The sequence below is a fragment of the Eulemur rufifrons genome, chromosome 10, assembly GCF_041146395.1.
Source record: "Eulemur rufifrons isolate Redbay chromosome 10, OSU_ERuf_1, whole genome shotgun sequence".
Lineage (NCBI taxonomy): Eukaryota > Metazoa > Chordata > Mammalia > Primates > Lemuridae > Eulemur > Eulemur rufifrons.
Genome location: NC_090992.1, coordinates 9,090,743 through 9,107,307, shown reverse-complemented (window position 1 = coordinate 9,107,307; position 16,565 = coordinate 9,090,743). Strand labels below are relative to the sequence as shown.

The window sequence follows — 16,565 nt, the reverse complement described above, 5'->3', positions numbered from 1 at the left end:
AATGGAAGGACATTTGACTTTAGACAGCCCTTTTCTGCCCATGGTCAAGTACGAAAATAATTTTTTTTAGAGTATACAGTATATTTTAGTGAACCTTTTACTTCCACTACCTAAATCAGTATTCTTAAGCTTTCTTGGGTCTTAAACCCATTTGAGAATCTGATGAAAGTAACTGACCTTCTCCTCAGCAACAAACGCATGAAAGACATGTACTTAAAATATTTTAATCTTACAGTTTGAGGAACTTCTTAGACCTGGCTACAGCTCATTCATGAAACTCAAGTTGCTAAATCTTGTGGTTCTGTTTGCATTGCAGACAGAATAGAACCTAAAAAGTATAGGTTTAATAAACATCTCTATTGTTACCAATATTTAAGGAACTCAATATGAAACTCCTTTCTTACTGAAAACTAGAAAAGCAAATTAAAACTGGGATTAGCATTTGCCAATTCATACAGTGAATTTATTTATTTTTAAATTATGAATTGTAATTTATTTTTAAATTATAGCAGTGGACTAAAAATTAGGATAGTCGACAATACTAAGAAATCGATCATTTTCTCTAAAAAGTATCCATGGCGTTACCAAGTAAAAAAACATTGATCTTAATTTGAATTATACTAAACAGTTAGCAATTACAGAGGCACCAAGTAGAAATTCTTTTGATTGTCTGCCTGAAGTATGTAACATGTAAATTATATTTTCTGTCACCTCTGGATGCTACAAAGACTATAATGAGTAAAAAGTGGATCCTATAGCAAATCACCAAATTAGAACCATGTGGGAAATTCCCAGGCTGTATACTAGACTTCCTAAATCAGAGCTTTTGGGATTGGGTATCTGTATTTTGATTCTGAGAACCATTAGTAACACAGTAGCCCTCCAAATGATTCTGATATTGCTTCTGAGAACCATTAGTAACATAGTAGCTGTGGCCATTATATAAAGAGGTATTCTCTCGTATTTAGATACAGGCATACCTGATTTTATTGTGCTTCCCTTTATTGCACTTTGCATATACTGTGCTTTTTACAAATTGAAGGTTTGTGGCAACTCTGCATTGAGCAAGTCTGTTGGCGCCATTTTTCCAACAGCATGTACTCCCTCCATGTCTGTCACATTTTGGTATTTCTCACAATATGTCAGACCTTTTCATTATTATTATATCTCTTAGCGTAATCTATGATCTGGGATCTTTGATGTTACTATTGTAATTGTTTTGAAGGTACCATGAACCTTGCCCAAAAATCATCTTACTAAGATTGGTACACTGAACTTTTATTGTGAACTGAAAATTTCAATTAAAAGCAAGAATTGACTATCCCAGATATACCTTCTAGATTAATAGAGGAATGCCGAATGCCATGAAGTCTATCCTTTTTCCCTAATTATAATTTATGAAGTTTTCAAATAGAAAAGAATTTTTTTCATTCATATTGCTGAAATCTCAGTGTCTCCTACATGCTTCTGAATTTTTTATGCGTGCTGGATTTTTCAGCCACAAATAATACTAACACAGGTATACCTCTGAGATACCGTGGCTTCAGTTGACAGCTGCAATAAAGTGAGTATCACAACCGAGTGAGTCATGAATTCTTTGGTTTCCCGGTGCATGTAAAAGTTATGTTTACACTATCCTGTAAGTCTGGTAAGTGTATAATAGCATCATGTCTTTAGCACTTTAGCGATAAAGTATTTTTAAATTAAGGTAGTTTTACCTGAAGGTACATATGCTACCAGAAAGGTGAGTTGATGCTGTGAGGCAGAATCAATAGATGATAGTCCACTATCATAGCCATGGGCTGGAATGATTAAGAAGCCTTCTTGGAGGCCCAGGGATTTGAAAAGAATACTCAGGAACTGTAGGCAGGGTAACTCTATCATGCTACCTGCATTTTGAAGGTACAGTCCTCAGATCAAAAAGACACTAACTGACAGGAATTCAGACAGGCTCCTTGGGGGTGGGCAGAGAATGAAAGCTGACACTGGCGTGTGTACTTAAAGGAATGAGAGCTCATTTTGGAAAGGCAGATTGGGCACAGGATATGGAAAGCTGTATTTGCTGACTGAAGAAATTTGGACTTTATCCTGTACAAAACCAAACAATTGGTTTTTGAGGGGTTCCGTAAAAGTTGTATTTTAGCAGCATATATTTAATAGTGCTGTTATCTGCCTAAAAGTATCAATGTCATTTCACAAATGATGTCATTTCACAAAAGTATCAATGTCATTTCACAATGTCAAACGCAAATGATGTTTATTCCTTGGTGTTTAGTTTGGTCTAAATTTCTACAATGGGAATGTGATCACACATTCCTGATTAGAGGGAGTGGCTTTTTTAGGCTGAAATTCGTGGGTAGCAAACGTTAACACCTAATTTAGCTCTTGGCAATCTCCAGTTCTATGTATAGTAAAATGGAGATCCCAAAAAGTTACTGTCTGTCCCCTTGAATAGGTATTACCAATAGCATGTAATTTAAGTGGGGATTATAAGTGATGAGGAAGGCCTTTAATTCTTTACCAGTGTGACACCCTGTAAAAATAATTAACATAAGTGTTGGGACCTAGAAGTAGTGGCACTGGCTTAAAGTATAAGTTTCAAGTGCAAGGTTTTTTTCTCATTATTCATTTGTTTTTTAATAGAAGGGGGGATATGTCAGTACTATTTCCAGTTTCAGTTCTTACAAATCTTATAATAAAATGACTGCAAGTTATAAAAATGTTACAGATTATATTCCATTTTGTAACAGATGAGAAGATTTTGAACTTTAGTCTCTACTTTTTACTTTGGTAGGATAATTCCAATAAAATGCGGTAAGCTAATTGCAAAAGATTTTTGTATTAATTTTGAGTATGTGAACATTTGATATTTTCTGTATCAAATATATATTTTATTCTTACATTTAAGCATTCAGGAAAAGAGGCAAGGAGGAAACTACTCATTAAGAAGAGCTTACCCTCTCTGAAAAAGGATTTCCTTTGTAATGCTATTAAAGCCTATATTGTAAATCATAAAGCACTGAGTATACGTAAGATAACCCTCTTATCATTGCTTTGGTAGAACCTGAAATACATTTCCATTACCCTTCTCACATTCACTGTGTTTCTGCCAAGCAATCTTGAATTATAAAAGAATCTTACTTGATTTTCTGATTCTCCTGATTGTTTTCTGCTCATGAAGAAAACATATTACTCCTAATCCTAAATTGAACAAATGCTTGAAATATTTTTAGTTTTTAAAACAGCTAATATGGAGTAAGAAATGTAAAGTATAGTTGTAAGAACACAGAAATGGTCATCATGGAACCAGGATTCTAGAGCCAATGCTATCACTAAATCCCCGCAGGACCTCTCGGGTGAAATCAAGAAATTAGAGATCAGTAAAATCAAGGAATAAATGTTTGCTAAGTGAAAATTATAATGAGTACCTCCTACCACCATGCAAGTAAAAAACAGTAACTAATAGGTGGGCTCACTGAGCACTTTTGTATCACATCGTTTATTATTGTGCATTTGTATGATTATCATAGACTTCAGGAATAATGAGGGATTATTCCCTCATCTCTAAATGGGAATAATAATACTCTGTGTACCTTCCAAGAACACTATGAAGATAAAAAAGCTAACTTCTATAGATGTACACAGAGAAGTATGACTTGGTGCTTAAGAGGGAAGAAGCATATGGCACACGCTTATGTCAAGAGCACGGACTCTGTAGCCGGGAGGTCTGAAAGAGAAATCTGACTCCACTAATTGCTAGTTATATGAAATCGGGCAAGTAATTCAATTTCTCTGACTTCACATTCTTCTTTGTCTATATGATGGGGCTAATAATAGTACCCACCTCACACACAGTATTTAGCTACTATCACTGGTTCTCATTAAGATAGTATTGTTGTTAATCACCCCTGGTGGTTTGCCATCATGTTTCCGAGTTAGAGAATCATGAATGTTCAAACTGAAAGGATTTCCTGAGAAAACCATCAGGTCAATCATCCTGCCCCCTGCGGCTTTATCCATGAGTCACAGAAGAGGGAGCCGAAGTCCAGGGAAGCTAATTAAGTTGCTGACGGTCACCCAGGGAGCTGGTGGTAGAAAGCTATCTGGAATCCTGCTAGTTGCCTATTTCTTGGTGGCAGGTCTGCTTTGCACTAAATACGGTGCCATTCTAAATACAAAAATGTAGTTTGACCATTGTGCTATTTTCTGTCTCGTGGCTGTTCTTTCTCTAGATGCCATCTTATATATGCACCTTATAAAATTTAACCTATGACTTCCAGATCATTTGTAATCTTGGCTGGACAGAATTTTCTAGTGTTCTTTAGTATTTTTGTTGGCCCCCTTCTGTTGTCTTTTGAGTTCCTACCAAAGAGCTGTAGTACTCTGTGTACGAGGAGACGTCTGTACATGCTGTCTTCTCTTCCTTGATCCTCCCACTCTACTTACCTGCCCACCTCTTAACACTGACGCCATCTCCTCCAGAAGACTTCGCTGACACCTCTATCTAAAGGTCCTTCCGTATTGTCTCATGGCCACATGAATCACAGTGTATTATTATAACTGGCCACTTGTTATATGTCTCCTACAAATGGGCTGTAGAAACTCCATGAAAACAACAATCTGTCTTACTCATTACAATTGTAACTCTAAGCACATTTCCTAGCTCCTGGTTAAGAATGCAATGATTTTTTTCTTGCATCCTTGCTCAGGACTTTCTGATTCCATCTTAAAACATTTTAGGGGCATTTCCTTCTCTTGGTTTTTGGTAACATCATGAAGCCTTTTCATGACTTTTCCACCTTCTCTCAAAAGTTGATTCATCTAGTGTGTATCCACAGTAAATGATATCAATATGTCATAAAAATGGAGAGCAACAACAGAATGCAGTAAGGAAACTCTTCCACTGGAGGTCTGAGAATGTAGATTCCCGTTCTCACAGAGCTACCACCTTGGTGACCTTGGATATCTGACCCTCTGAGCCTCAGTTTCCTTATCCTTAAAGTGGAGATATTAATAGAACTTCTCAGAGATGTTGCCAAGATTAAAATAACCAAGATAATTCCTGTGTATCATTTGGCACAGTACCTGACACATAGTGAGAGTTAGTATCAATTTTTTATGTTGATAAATTTTTATCAACATAAATTGATAGTTTTATCAACATAAATTATCAACATAAGTTGATAATTTTTTATTTGTTAATTTTTTATGATCATAAAAAATTAACAGATTGAAGTAACCAAAAGCAAAGAAATTGTTATTCTTGAAATATAATACATTTCTAAGAAAATAGTTTTTGTTTGAAACACCTGCATGGCACCTTTTTGTTATTTATACTGTTTTGGCTGTTGAAGGTCTGAGACCAATTTGTCATTTTGAACATGACGTCAGTGGGACAGCGTATAACTCAACAGTTGCATCATCCTGGACAAGCACCAAATGGATGTGAGCCAGGACGTGATCTGATGAAAGATGTTCATTTCTCTCTTCTTCTCTCTCTTTTTTTTTTTTTGTTATAAATCGTTGATGTCAAGCCCATAGCACTAACATTTCAGTTCAATTCAAAATAAAAATTGTGCACATTAGCATATGTTATCTGTTGTAAATTAAATCTATATTCAGCCACAGTTTATTAGAAGTAGGTCTTTTCTTTCCCACGAATTCTACTTTAATAACTAAAGAATAATACTTCTGTAAGAATATTTAAGAAAAGGTTTATATTAAATATTTAATGTCATTTCACTTTCAACTTTCTGGTTGTAAAAAATACATAGATTAATACTAAAGGATATGATACTCATGTTCTGTTAGAAGAGTTTTGGCAATTAGAAGGATTGTCTTATGTTTGAAAGGGATTCCACCTGGGGAAGTTGTGAGCCATGTATGCAGATGTCCCTGGAAAGACCAGTGATAGATGTATTTCTTTCTATTTTTGTTTTTTTTTTTTTTTTTTTTTTGGCATTCTGGTTATTGCGTGACTGATTTTTGTTTTCAACTCTTCTCAAAATCACCATTGTTCTAATAACTGCTTAAATAGAGCATCTCCTTTTATAATACTATAAGCCATTAGACCATTTACCATTAATTTTTTTCCCCAGGAATACTATGTTCAGAGATTTACCATTAATTTTTTTAAAGTACTCAAATGAGAACCTCATAAATTAAAGAACACCTTTGATTTTGAGTTAACAGATCCAAACAAGCCTTTGCAAAATGAAGTTTCCTTTAAATTGGTTTGCTTTCCTTTAACATTCCATTATCCTATTGCTCATTCTGTGTATGTGGCTGTGACTTAGTTAATACATTTCAGGCTTTTTACTAAATCAAGTAATATATTAGTTGGGCCATTTTGAAACTACAGCAGCTTATCAAATATCTGAAAAAGTTTTATGTATGCCCACAGATTGAAGAACTGATTCAATTTTGTTGGCTGAGCTGCCTTTATTATTTATATTTAATTCCTGCTACTCAAAAGTATTTAATAAATGAATCAATGTGTTTTTTAAAATAATAGCTTTCAAGAGATAATTAGCCCTCCCCCAGAAGGTAGGGTCCCGGTTAAGACTCTTCTAGGTCCTTTGAATTTCCATGTAAATTTTATAATCAGTTTGTTGATTTCTGCACACACAGCCTGTTGGGATTATAATTGATATTACATTGAATTTATACATCAATTTGAGGATAAGAGACACAACTCTGTTGAGTCTTCCAATCCAGGAACATTATATATCCTTCCATTTAGTCACACCTTCTTTAGTTCGTTTCAGCAGTATTTTCTAGTTTTCCTTGTAAAGCTCTTACACATATTTTGTCCCCAGTTTATTGCGTATGTGTGTTTTGATCCAGTTACAAATGGCATTAATTGTAAATTTCATTTTCCAATTGTTTGTTGCAATATAGAAATAGAGCTGATTTTTTTTTTCTTTTCTTTTTTTTTTTTGGTATATTGTGCCCTGTGACCATGCTAAATTCATGAGTAATTCTAATTTCTTTTTAGCCATTATTTCTTCAGATGTCTTTAGTCTCTATTTTCATGTCTTCTCCTTCTGGAACTCCATTTATTTGTACATTACGCCATTTGATATTTTCTCTCAAGTCCCTGCCAACTGTTAATTTTTTTTCAATCTTTTTTTCTCTGTTCTTCACATTGTATGAATGCCATTGATACTGGGTATGTAACAGCTCGCTTGAACCTCCTGTTATTCGTAAGATACTTCTATACCCTCAACTGTGTCTGGAATCCCTTAGTCCAGAGCCCCCCTCTATTTTGATCTTTATGGAGAAAGGCCTCCAATCTTCTGCCTAGAAGGGAGAGGATGAATAGGGTGAAAGGAAGGATAATTTCTAGTTTCAAAACAGAGATCAAAACAAACAACTGAGGAATCATCTTGGTTGAAATAAATACGCATAGAGAAGGAAACTTCCCGCAAACGTAGCATTTATATCCTCAGAGATAAGAAAAATACTGCATTCACCAAATAAGAATAAGGAGTTAAAAAAAAAAAAAAGGAACATTCAGAGAATAAAACTGAACTCTTAGAAATTAAGAAGATGATAGCAAAAATAAAAAGCTCAATAAAGGAGAAGTAAGAGTAAGAAAATATCCCAGAAATAAAAGCAAAAAGACAGAGATGGAAAATAGAGGGTAAGATGAGAGAATCAGAGGACTAGTCATGGAGTTTCAGAAAGAGAAAACGTAGACAGCAAAAGGAAGGAAATAATCATCAAAGACTAGTAGGGAATGTAATATAGGGATTAAGTTATGTGTTTTTTTCCTATGTATTTTATTTTGAATTTAAAAAAAGTTTTCACTATGAAACCATACATACATGAGGATGAATAAAACACATGTACAACCATGTGTTGCTTAACAATGGGGATACATTCTGAGAAATGAGTTGTCAGGCAATGTGGTCGTTGTGCAGGCATCGTAGAGTGTCTCACGCAAGCCTAGATAGTATAGCCTACTAAATAACTAGGTTATATGGTATAGCTATTGCTTCTAGGCTACAAACCTGTACAGCATGTCACAGTACTGGATACTGTAAGCAACTGTAACACAGTGGTAAGTATTTGTATATCTAAACATAGAAAAGTTACAGTAAAAATACCATACAAAAGATAAAAAGTGGTATGTCTGTATAGGACACTTACCACGAATGGAGCTTGTAGGACTGGAAGTTGCTCTGGGTGAGTCAGTGAGTGAGTGGTGAGTGAATGTGAAGGCCTAGGACATTACTATACATTACTGTAGATTTTATAAACACTGTACACTTAGGCTACACTAAATTTATTTTTAAAAATTTTTCTTCAATAATTTTTTGACTATTTTGTAGTAACAGCTTAAAACACAAACACATTGTACAGCTGTACAAAAAATATTTTTTCTATCCTCATTCTATAAGCTTTTTTCTATTTTTAAGGTTTTTTATTTTTTTAAATATTTTTGCTAAAAACTGAGACACAAATACATTAGCCTAGGCCTACACAAGGTCAGGATTGTCAATATCATGTCTTCCACATCAACATCTTGCCCTACCGGAAGATCTTCAGGGGCAGTAACATGCATGAAGCTGTCATCTCATGTGGTAACAATGCCGCCTTCTGGAATACCTCCTAAAGGACTTGCTTGAAGAGGCTGTTTTACAGTTAGCTTAAAAAAAAATAGGTTTCAAAGGGTATACCCTAAGATAGAAAGTATAACATGGTAAATACCTAAACCAGTAACCCAGTCATTTATTATCATTATCAACTATTATGTACTGTGCATAACTGTATGTGCTATACTTTTTATGTTACCGGCAACTCGCTAAGTTTGTTAACGCCAACATCACCACAGCTACAGCATTGCTAGGTGATAGGAATATTTCAGCTCCATTAAAATTTTATGAGACCATCGTCATAAATGCCGTCTATCATTGACTGAAATGTTATGTGGCGTATGATTGTATATGCAATTTAATGAATAATTATGAAGCTAGCATTGGATAACTACCAACCAGGACAAGAAATAGAATACTGCCAGCACCTTGGAGGCCTGCAGTATGACCTTACAAGATTAATTCCCATTTTGCTCCTTCTCCCCCGAGGTAACCACTATCCTAACAAATACGGTAATTCTTTTCTTACTACACACACACACACACACACACACACACACCCCCACCCCTAAACAATATAGCGTAGTTTGTATGTTTTTGAATTCCATATGAATAGATTATATGAATTTCTATGAATAGAATAACTATTATTTTGCTGCTTCTTTCACTCAACATTGTACAATTTACCCATATTGTAATATATAACTGTAATTTGTTCACTGCTGTACAGAATTATATCCTCAGAGATAGCAAGATATATAGATGGTTATTTATCCATTCCACTATTATGAACAGTTGAGTAGTTTATAGTTTTGGTTTACTACAAAAAATGCTGCTGCCAACATTCATATACACTTTGCTGTGTATGCCCATTAATTTCTTTATGAGTACATGTCTGGTGGTGGAGTTGCTGGACCTTAGAACATTCTTGTCTTCTACTTTATTGGATAATGCCAAACTGTCTTCCAAAGTGATTGTGCCCTTTAAACTTAGACATTCTTTATGGTCAAATGTTTTATTTTTGCCAATCTGGTGCGTGTGTAATGGTATTTCATTGTGGTTTTAATTTGCATTTTCTTGATTACTAATGAAGCTGAATAACTTTATTCATATGTTTATTGGCCATTTGGAGTTCCTATTCTGTAAAGTATCTATATAAGTTTTTTTGGTCCATTTTTCTAGTGGGTTTTCTATCCTTTTACTTGAAACTCAAATTTGCCTAAATCTGTAAGTATTCTTAGAGCACAGGTAGCTGGGGTGCTTTCCCTTAGCTGTGGCCTATTCTTTATCATTTTGTCAGCATGCTGGTTCTTTTAAGGAGATTTTTTTAAAAAATATGTTTTATCTAACATTTTAGTTTTTGGCAGGCAGGCTGGCACCCTTAGCTTGACCTGCTGTTTCTATAAAAAGAAACCTATAAATGTTCTTAAAAAGACTTTGAACCAGTCTTCCTGATTTTGACCCCTTGCCTTTACCCCAAATTTTTGAGCCTTTTGGAAGCTTTGTCATATTAATTAGGTTGCTGCTTAGCTTTCCCTGCAGTTAACTTAACAGATCCCAGGAAACCAACAATCCTTCTTGTCCATCTATTTTCTACCTTGTAAACTGTTGCTGGTCTATCTCTTCTCTTTTGTCTTTCTTCTTAGAAGTTTATGACTTTAAAAACAAATGCCATTGCTCTCATTTTACTGGGTTCTGGAGGAAGCCAAAATAAAAGCATATGTTAAATATAGCATCTTTAACTAGAACTACATTTGGCTGGTCACTTTATTTTCAAGCTCACATACACTTAAAACAGTGACATGGTTTTAAAAAGTATCACGTGAGCAACAGTAAGAGCTCTGAACATCACAGCTTATACTATCGGACTTGAAATATTTTAAATTTTGATTTAAAATTAGGGCTTTATAGATATGTCCTCAATGGACTAAGTATTGAAGTACTTAATATCTAAAACAATCTTACAAATCAAGAGAAGACAAACATCCCAATAGAAAAGTAAGCAATGTTCATCAACTAACAGGTCACCAGATTTGTTTTCTTTTAGAAGCGAATGTGGGGAAATGCATATGCCCAGGCTTTGCATACTTTCCTGGAGCAGAGGAGGGGAAGCAGCTTAACAATACATGTGGAAAACCCTAAACCTGTCCATTGGCCTTTCTGGGAATTTAACTTAAGGAAATAATCATGTTTGTAAAGGTGTATGAGTGGTATTGATAACAGTGAAAAAACGAAGAATGACCAATAATGGGGGAATAGTAAGTTATAGCTAAATACTTTGTAACCCATTAAAGAATCATGTAGTAAAATATTATCTACTGATAGAGGAATTTTTCTCAAAATGTTAAGTAAAAATAAATGAACAGTGCCTCATATATAAAAAGCAGGGTATAAAATAGTCACCTATAGTGTTAGCCCCAAAATAAATATATGCAGGGGTTTTTTTTTATATGAAGGCTACGTATGAAAGTGCTGGTTTTCTCTAACAAAAGAATGGTGGCTTTATTTTCTAATTTAAACTAAATATATATAACTTTTATAATTTAAAGAGTATCTTCTAATTTAGCTTCATTGGACAAATTTTTTTATTATATCTAGTATATTTCTAAGTGAATTTAAGGCAATAATCTTAGAGTAGATTATGGATTAGATACAAAGAAATGAACTAGGAAAAAACAGTTTGGGCTTTATGGATACAGTAGTGAGTTTTCCTCAGTGTAGGGATCATGGTTGCATTGAGTTTATTCAGTTTTCTTTTCCCACATAAGTGAAAAATGGGGCAAGCCTACAGTTGGAATTGCCCTGGCATGTACCACTCTACTGTATATGATATTGTTGATGCTAGCAGGGAGAGAAGCAAGTTGCCTCCTGTTCAAAATGGGACCCTCTGGCCCAAAAACAGAGTCAACCAGTCGTTTCTGCTACCTCCTGCAGTGACAAGAAGGTGTGAGCCCTCATGTTCTCTATTGTGTCAGTTTCCCTAAGTCACTGTTTCTCATTCTTTTCAGGTTTGAGGTTTATGCTGCATTTCAGAAATCACAACAACCTTTTCCTTTGTATCATTTTATTCTCTTCAGGCTCTGTGAGAAAAATTAGTATTTTGGAGATGCTTCTCAGAGACTATACCCTTTTGCCCCTATTTTTGAGGGCAGGGACAGAGGCAGATTTCCTCCCCACTCTGACTCGGAAAACTTTCCCTAAGCACTTCCATTGTAATTTGAAAAGATTTTCCTCTTTCAATTGGTCTCTGTACTCTTAATTCCTATAGCTCAGATGTGGTTCTTACAGAAAGTGATGGATAAGTTTAAAAAAGGAAAAGAAAAAGAACACTCAGAGTGTCCAAACTGTCTTAAATAATCCTGGTACAGCTAACCTTATACATTGACTAACAGGTAATAGTTTATATTGTGATGTATTGTTTTAATGTTCTGAACACTTGTTAGCTTTCAGTATTAAAGATAATATGGGAGAATCATTTATCAACAGTGAAACAGTCTAGGGTTGCCAGCTATTTATGCTACAAATTAATGACATATCCTTAAAATATCAATTTTGTGATTCATGTTTTGTCAGGTGGTAGATGTTTTGTGTCCTGTTTTAAACTATGGATGAAAATTTTGTCAGAGTCATTGTTTTATCTGTTCCTTTTCTCCCCTCCAACCCCCCTCAAAAAAAAAAAATCCTGTAATTCTTTATTGGATTTGTTTGACTATCTTTAATTATGAAGTTTTTTGAAGTGATTTTATTGAAAGTAACAAGTCTAAAAATAACTTTGGTAATATTTAAATTTTAAAATGAGAGCCAGGAGCAGTGCCTCACACCTGAAATCCCAGCTACTCGGGAGGCTGAGGCAGCCCGGGAGTTCAAGGTTACAGTGAGCTATGATTGCACCACTGCACTCCAGCGTGGGTGACAGAGTGGGACCTGTCTCTAAGAATGAGTGAATATTAAACAGAGGATTTCATTTTCAAAGATTCCCTTTCTCTGTAGACTTCGAAGGTGTCGTTAGATGAGAGTATCCAATCTGCAGTGGTATTTCAGCAGCTTCTGTTTCCTGCAGGCAGAACTGTTTATATGAGAATGAAGTTTGAAAATGCTTTCTAATGGCTGACGTGCATGTTCTTTCAAAGAAGGGATTAGTTTAGTTAAAAATAACAATTTTTGCAATACTTTTATGAAGATACAAACTTTGACAGAACTTTTAAAATAAATTGGAGAGACTATAGTATTGGTTTTACTTTTAAATCTATAAAGTATTTTAGGTAAAATGAAGATTAAAAGTAGCACTACTATTATTTTGCTTATAAATGCTTATCAATTTTAAGGCTTCCAGATTGCACCTTTCCCACTGCAACACCAGTTACCATTTATTTCTTCTCAAAAAAGTGCTGCCTGTTTCTGCCCTTGCAGTTTTTACATTCTGAAGACCATCCCTAAAACTTTAAAACAAAAATCACATCATCAGTTGCTTTAAAGGTTTTTTCTATTACCATATGGTTTCTAAAATGTTAGCATATGCCAATTTAGAAGAAACATACGTACGTTACTTTTCTAATGAACACTCTAAAATGAACTACAGTATACAGTAATCTGTACTTATTTCGGTTGTGGAGAAAACAAAACCAAAACTTGTTTTCTATTGCTAAATTTGCAAAAGTGAAACTACACAATAATTTTCATTGCTTATCACTCTGTTGTTATGAATTATATTGAGAAAATGTATTAATATATGTTGGCAAATATCTGAGTCCCTCTACATTATATACAATGCCATAATATATTTTTAAAAATGTACTTAGGGGGTACAAGTGCAGTTTTGTTACATGGATATATTGCGGTTGGCCGTGGTAAAGTCTGGGCTTTTAGTGTAACCATCACCAGAATAGTGTACATTGCTCATCCGTCACCCCCAACCCATACTCTTAAGTCTCCAGAGTCTACTAACCCACTCTCTATGTCCACCATAACACAATATTTTTTTCAGTATGTTTTGACTGATACTTAATTGTGTAATTTACCAAGAGGATCTTCTCAGAGTACAGGAACGTACTGAATTTTTGAACAATTCACATGTATTTTTTAAAATGTAGTCAGCCCTTTTATCTATAGCTGGAGAATGCAGGATAAGTGAATAATAAATCGGTTACTGGTAAAAAATACTAATTTTATACCTGCCGTAGCTATTACTCTGGGTATCATTTGACCTTAGTTTCTGTGAAACAGAGGAGCTCTAACATTGTGTAGTTATTATCATTATAATATTGTTCTAATTTAATCTACCATACCGTTGAAAGCCAAAAGTTTATTATTGGCATGTGCTAAAAATGAAACAGCAGCAAGCTTAGAATCTGGAATGCAAATTTAAACTGTGCCATTTAATAGATATATTATATAGGGTCCTGGGACTAATTCCCTAACATTTCTGAGTCTTAGTTTCTGCATCTGTCAAATGGGATTAGTGACATCTACTTTTGCGGTGGTAATGAGGATGAGGATTATAGAATATGTAGATCAAGCACCAAGCACATAAGAAATGCTAAATAAATGGAACTATTATTATATAGTTGAGTTGAATGTGTAAATTATGGTACTTTAGTGCCCTTTAAATTGAATAACTAGAAATTTTTTGGCTTTATCAATCTGTTCAACATAAGATGACATGTTAATTTACATCCATAACTTTTTTCTAGGGAATAGATATAAATCTTCTACTTATAAAAGTGATAGTATGGTTAGGTAACTAACTCCCTTTAGTTCAGGCTATATAATATGAAGTTCATTTTATTTAAATGAACTGTTAAGCATTTTCCAAAGCAGTACGAAAATACTATTGGTGTCATCATATATGCCCAACCTGATACTTTAGTAAAGCACTATATTTCAGAAAAATTAAATTTATCCCTCAAAATTCTAGGCTTTAATATATTAGTCAAACATATAATAATGTGCTTCAAAGCATCTCTAAGGGCAAAATTGGTGTTATATAAACCTGTTTCTACTTTCATATTTTTGGTATGTGGTCTCCATGTTAATTTAGTATTTTAATAGCTAGCACAACATTATCTTAATTGAGAATGCCAATATGCTAATTTAAATCGACATAATAAGGATCTAAAGAAAAAAAGGAAGTGACCTAAATACTTCTGTATCTTTTAATTATAGATCATTTCTACTCCATTGTGATACCAAGGATAGTCAGGAGGAAGAAAAACAAATTAATTTTGATGTTTAACTTTACCTCAAACTATCTACTTGCGGACCCACATAATCTTTAAAAACTCTATCAGTCTTAGCGGATATTACCCTGCGGGTCCCTCCATGCAACAGTCACGAGGGTGCATGGATTTTGGAATCAGAGCTGGATTCAAATCCAGGTGGTTCCTTATAATGAGACTTAGGGCAAACAAATGGCCTAATTTCTGTATTCTCATTTCTAAAACAGACTTAGTAGTAAGGATGATTTAAGATAATATATTTATGTAAATCAACTAGCTGTGTAGCTTGACATATAGAATTACAAATCAATAGTTTCTGATACGATTATTTTTGTGAAAGAGGCATTTTGTTTCACCTGCTAAAAACCTTTTCAGTCTTAAATTTTTCATCTAACTGGCTGTATTGCAGATATCCCCTGAATAACTTCTACATCATTCTAAAGACTACTTTCTTATTTCTTTCCTCCTTGTTTTTCTAGGGACAAGTTTGCCAGTGTTTTCACTATTTAATAAATACAGTAGTCGCCCCTTATCTTAAGGGGTATGTTCCAAGACTCCCAGTAAGTGCCTAAAACCATGGATTGTGGCAAACGCTATAAATAGTATGTTTTTTCCTAGACATACCTATGATAAAGTTTAACTTGTAAATTAGGCACAGTAATAAATTACTAATAACTAATTTTTAAAAAGAACAATTGTAACAGTATGCCAGCATCACTACTCTTGTGCTTTGGGGTCTTTATTATTAATGAGTAAAATACGGGTTACTTGAATACAGGCACTGCAATACCATGACAGTCTGTCTGCCAACAGGGATGGCTACTAAGTGACTAATGGGTAGGGAGCATCTACAGAGTGGATATGCTAGCGGCTAGACAGAGAGATGATTCATGTCCCAGGGCACAAGATTTCATTTTACGCTATTCAGAATGGCGTGCAATTTAAAACTTATGAATTGCTTATTTCTGGAATTTTCCATTTAATGTTTTCAGACCACAGTTGACTGCAGGTAACTGAAACTTCAGAAAGCAAAACCACAGATAAAAGGGGACTGTGTACCTAAAATTATTCCTTTAAATTCTTTAAGCAGATATTTAGGAACTGAAGTGTGAAATCAAAACATGAGGAAAACTTATATAGAAAAAAAAAAAACCCCTCATCTGGTATACTGGCATGACAGAGAAACCAAGAAGTTCTCACACTAATGTGAGAATCTAAAAATTGAAGAATTAAGCCTTGGCCTTTGACTGAGGGAAGAAAGACTGTGTAGCCTTAACTCAGGTTGAGGTTGGGTCTAAGGGTTTTTTCCTTCCTTTATACTGAAATAAATATGAATCTAGACAACTATTCTCCATTTCCTTTTGTTCTTATGTCTGTTGGATTTAGGAACTGTGCTATTAATAATTGTGCAATATGAGATACATATAAGTTTGTAGAACATTTGAAAATTAGTCAAACAGATTGTGACACGTTTTTAAGGCAAATGTTTTTACCTATCTGACCAGCATTTGGGCAAAAATCTTCATTTGTAGATCATGATTAAAAGCAGGCATGGGGAATTTGCGACCTTTTGCTTTATATTATTGAAACATCAAGCTTCAGCCTACAAAGTGGAAGGCATTGTTCCTCAACCTGAAGACCTGGATATATCTCAGCTTCTCAGTTCTGACATTTATTATAGTAGAGGAGGGTGAAGATTAGTTATGAACATTGAGTTTGATGTCAGAAAGAGCTGGGTTTGAATCCTGAC

The 16,565-nt window shown here is 34.4% G+C and overlaps 1 protein-coding gene across 7 annotated transcripts in view; it reads left to right on the top strand.

Moving 5' to 3' along the window:
• NR3C1 (nuclear receptor subfamily 3 group C member 1) overlaps positions 1 to 16,565 on the top strand; it is a 90,286-nt gene that overhangs the window by 39,610 nt on the left and 34,111 nt on the right. The gene's annotated exons all lie outside the window — the stretch shown is intronic.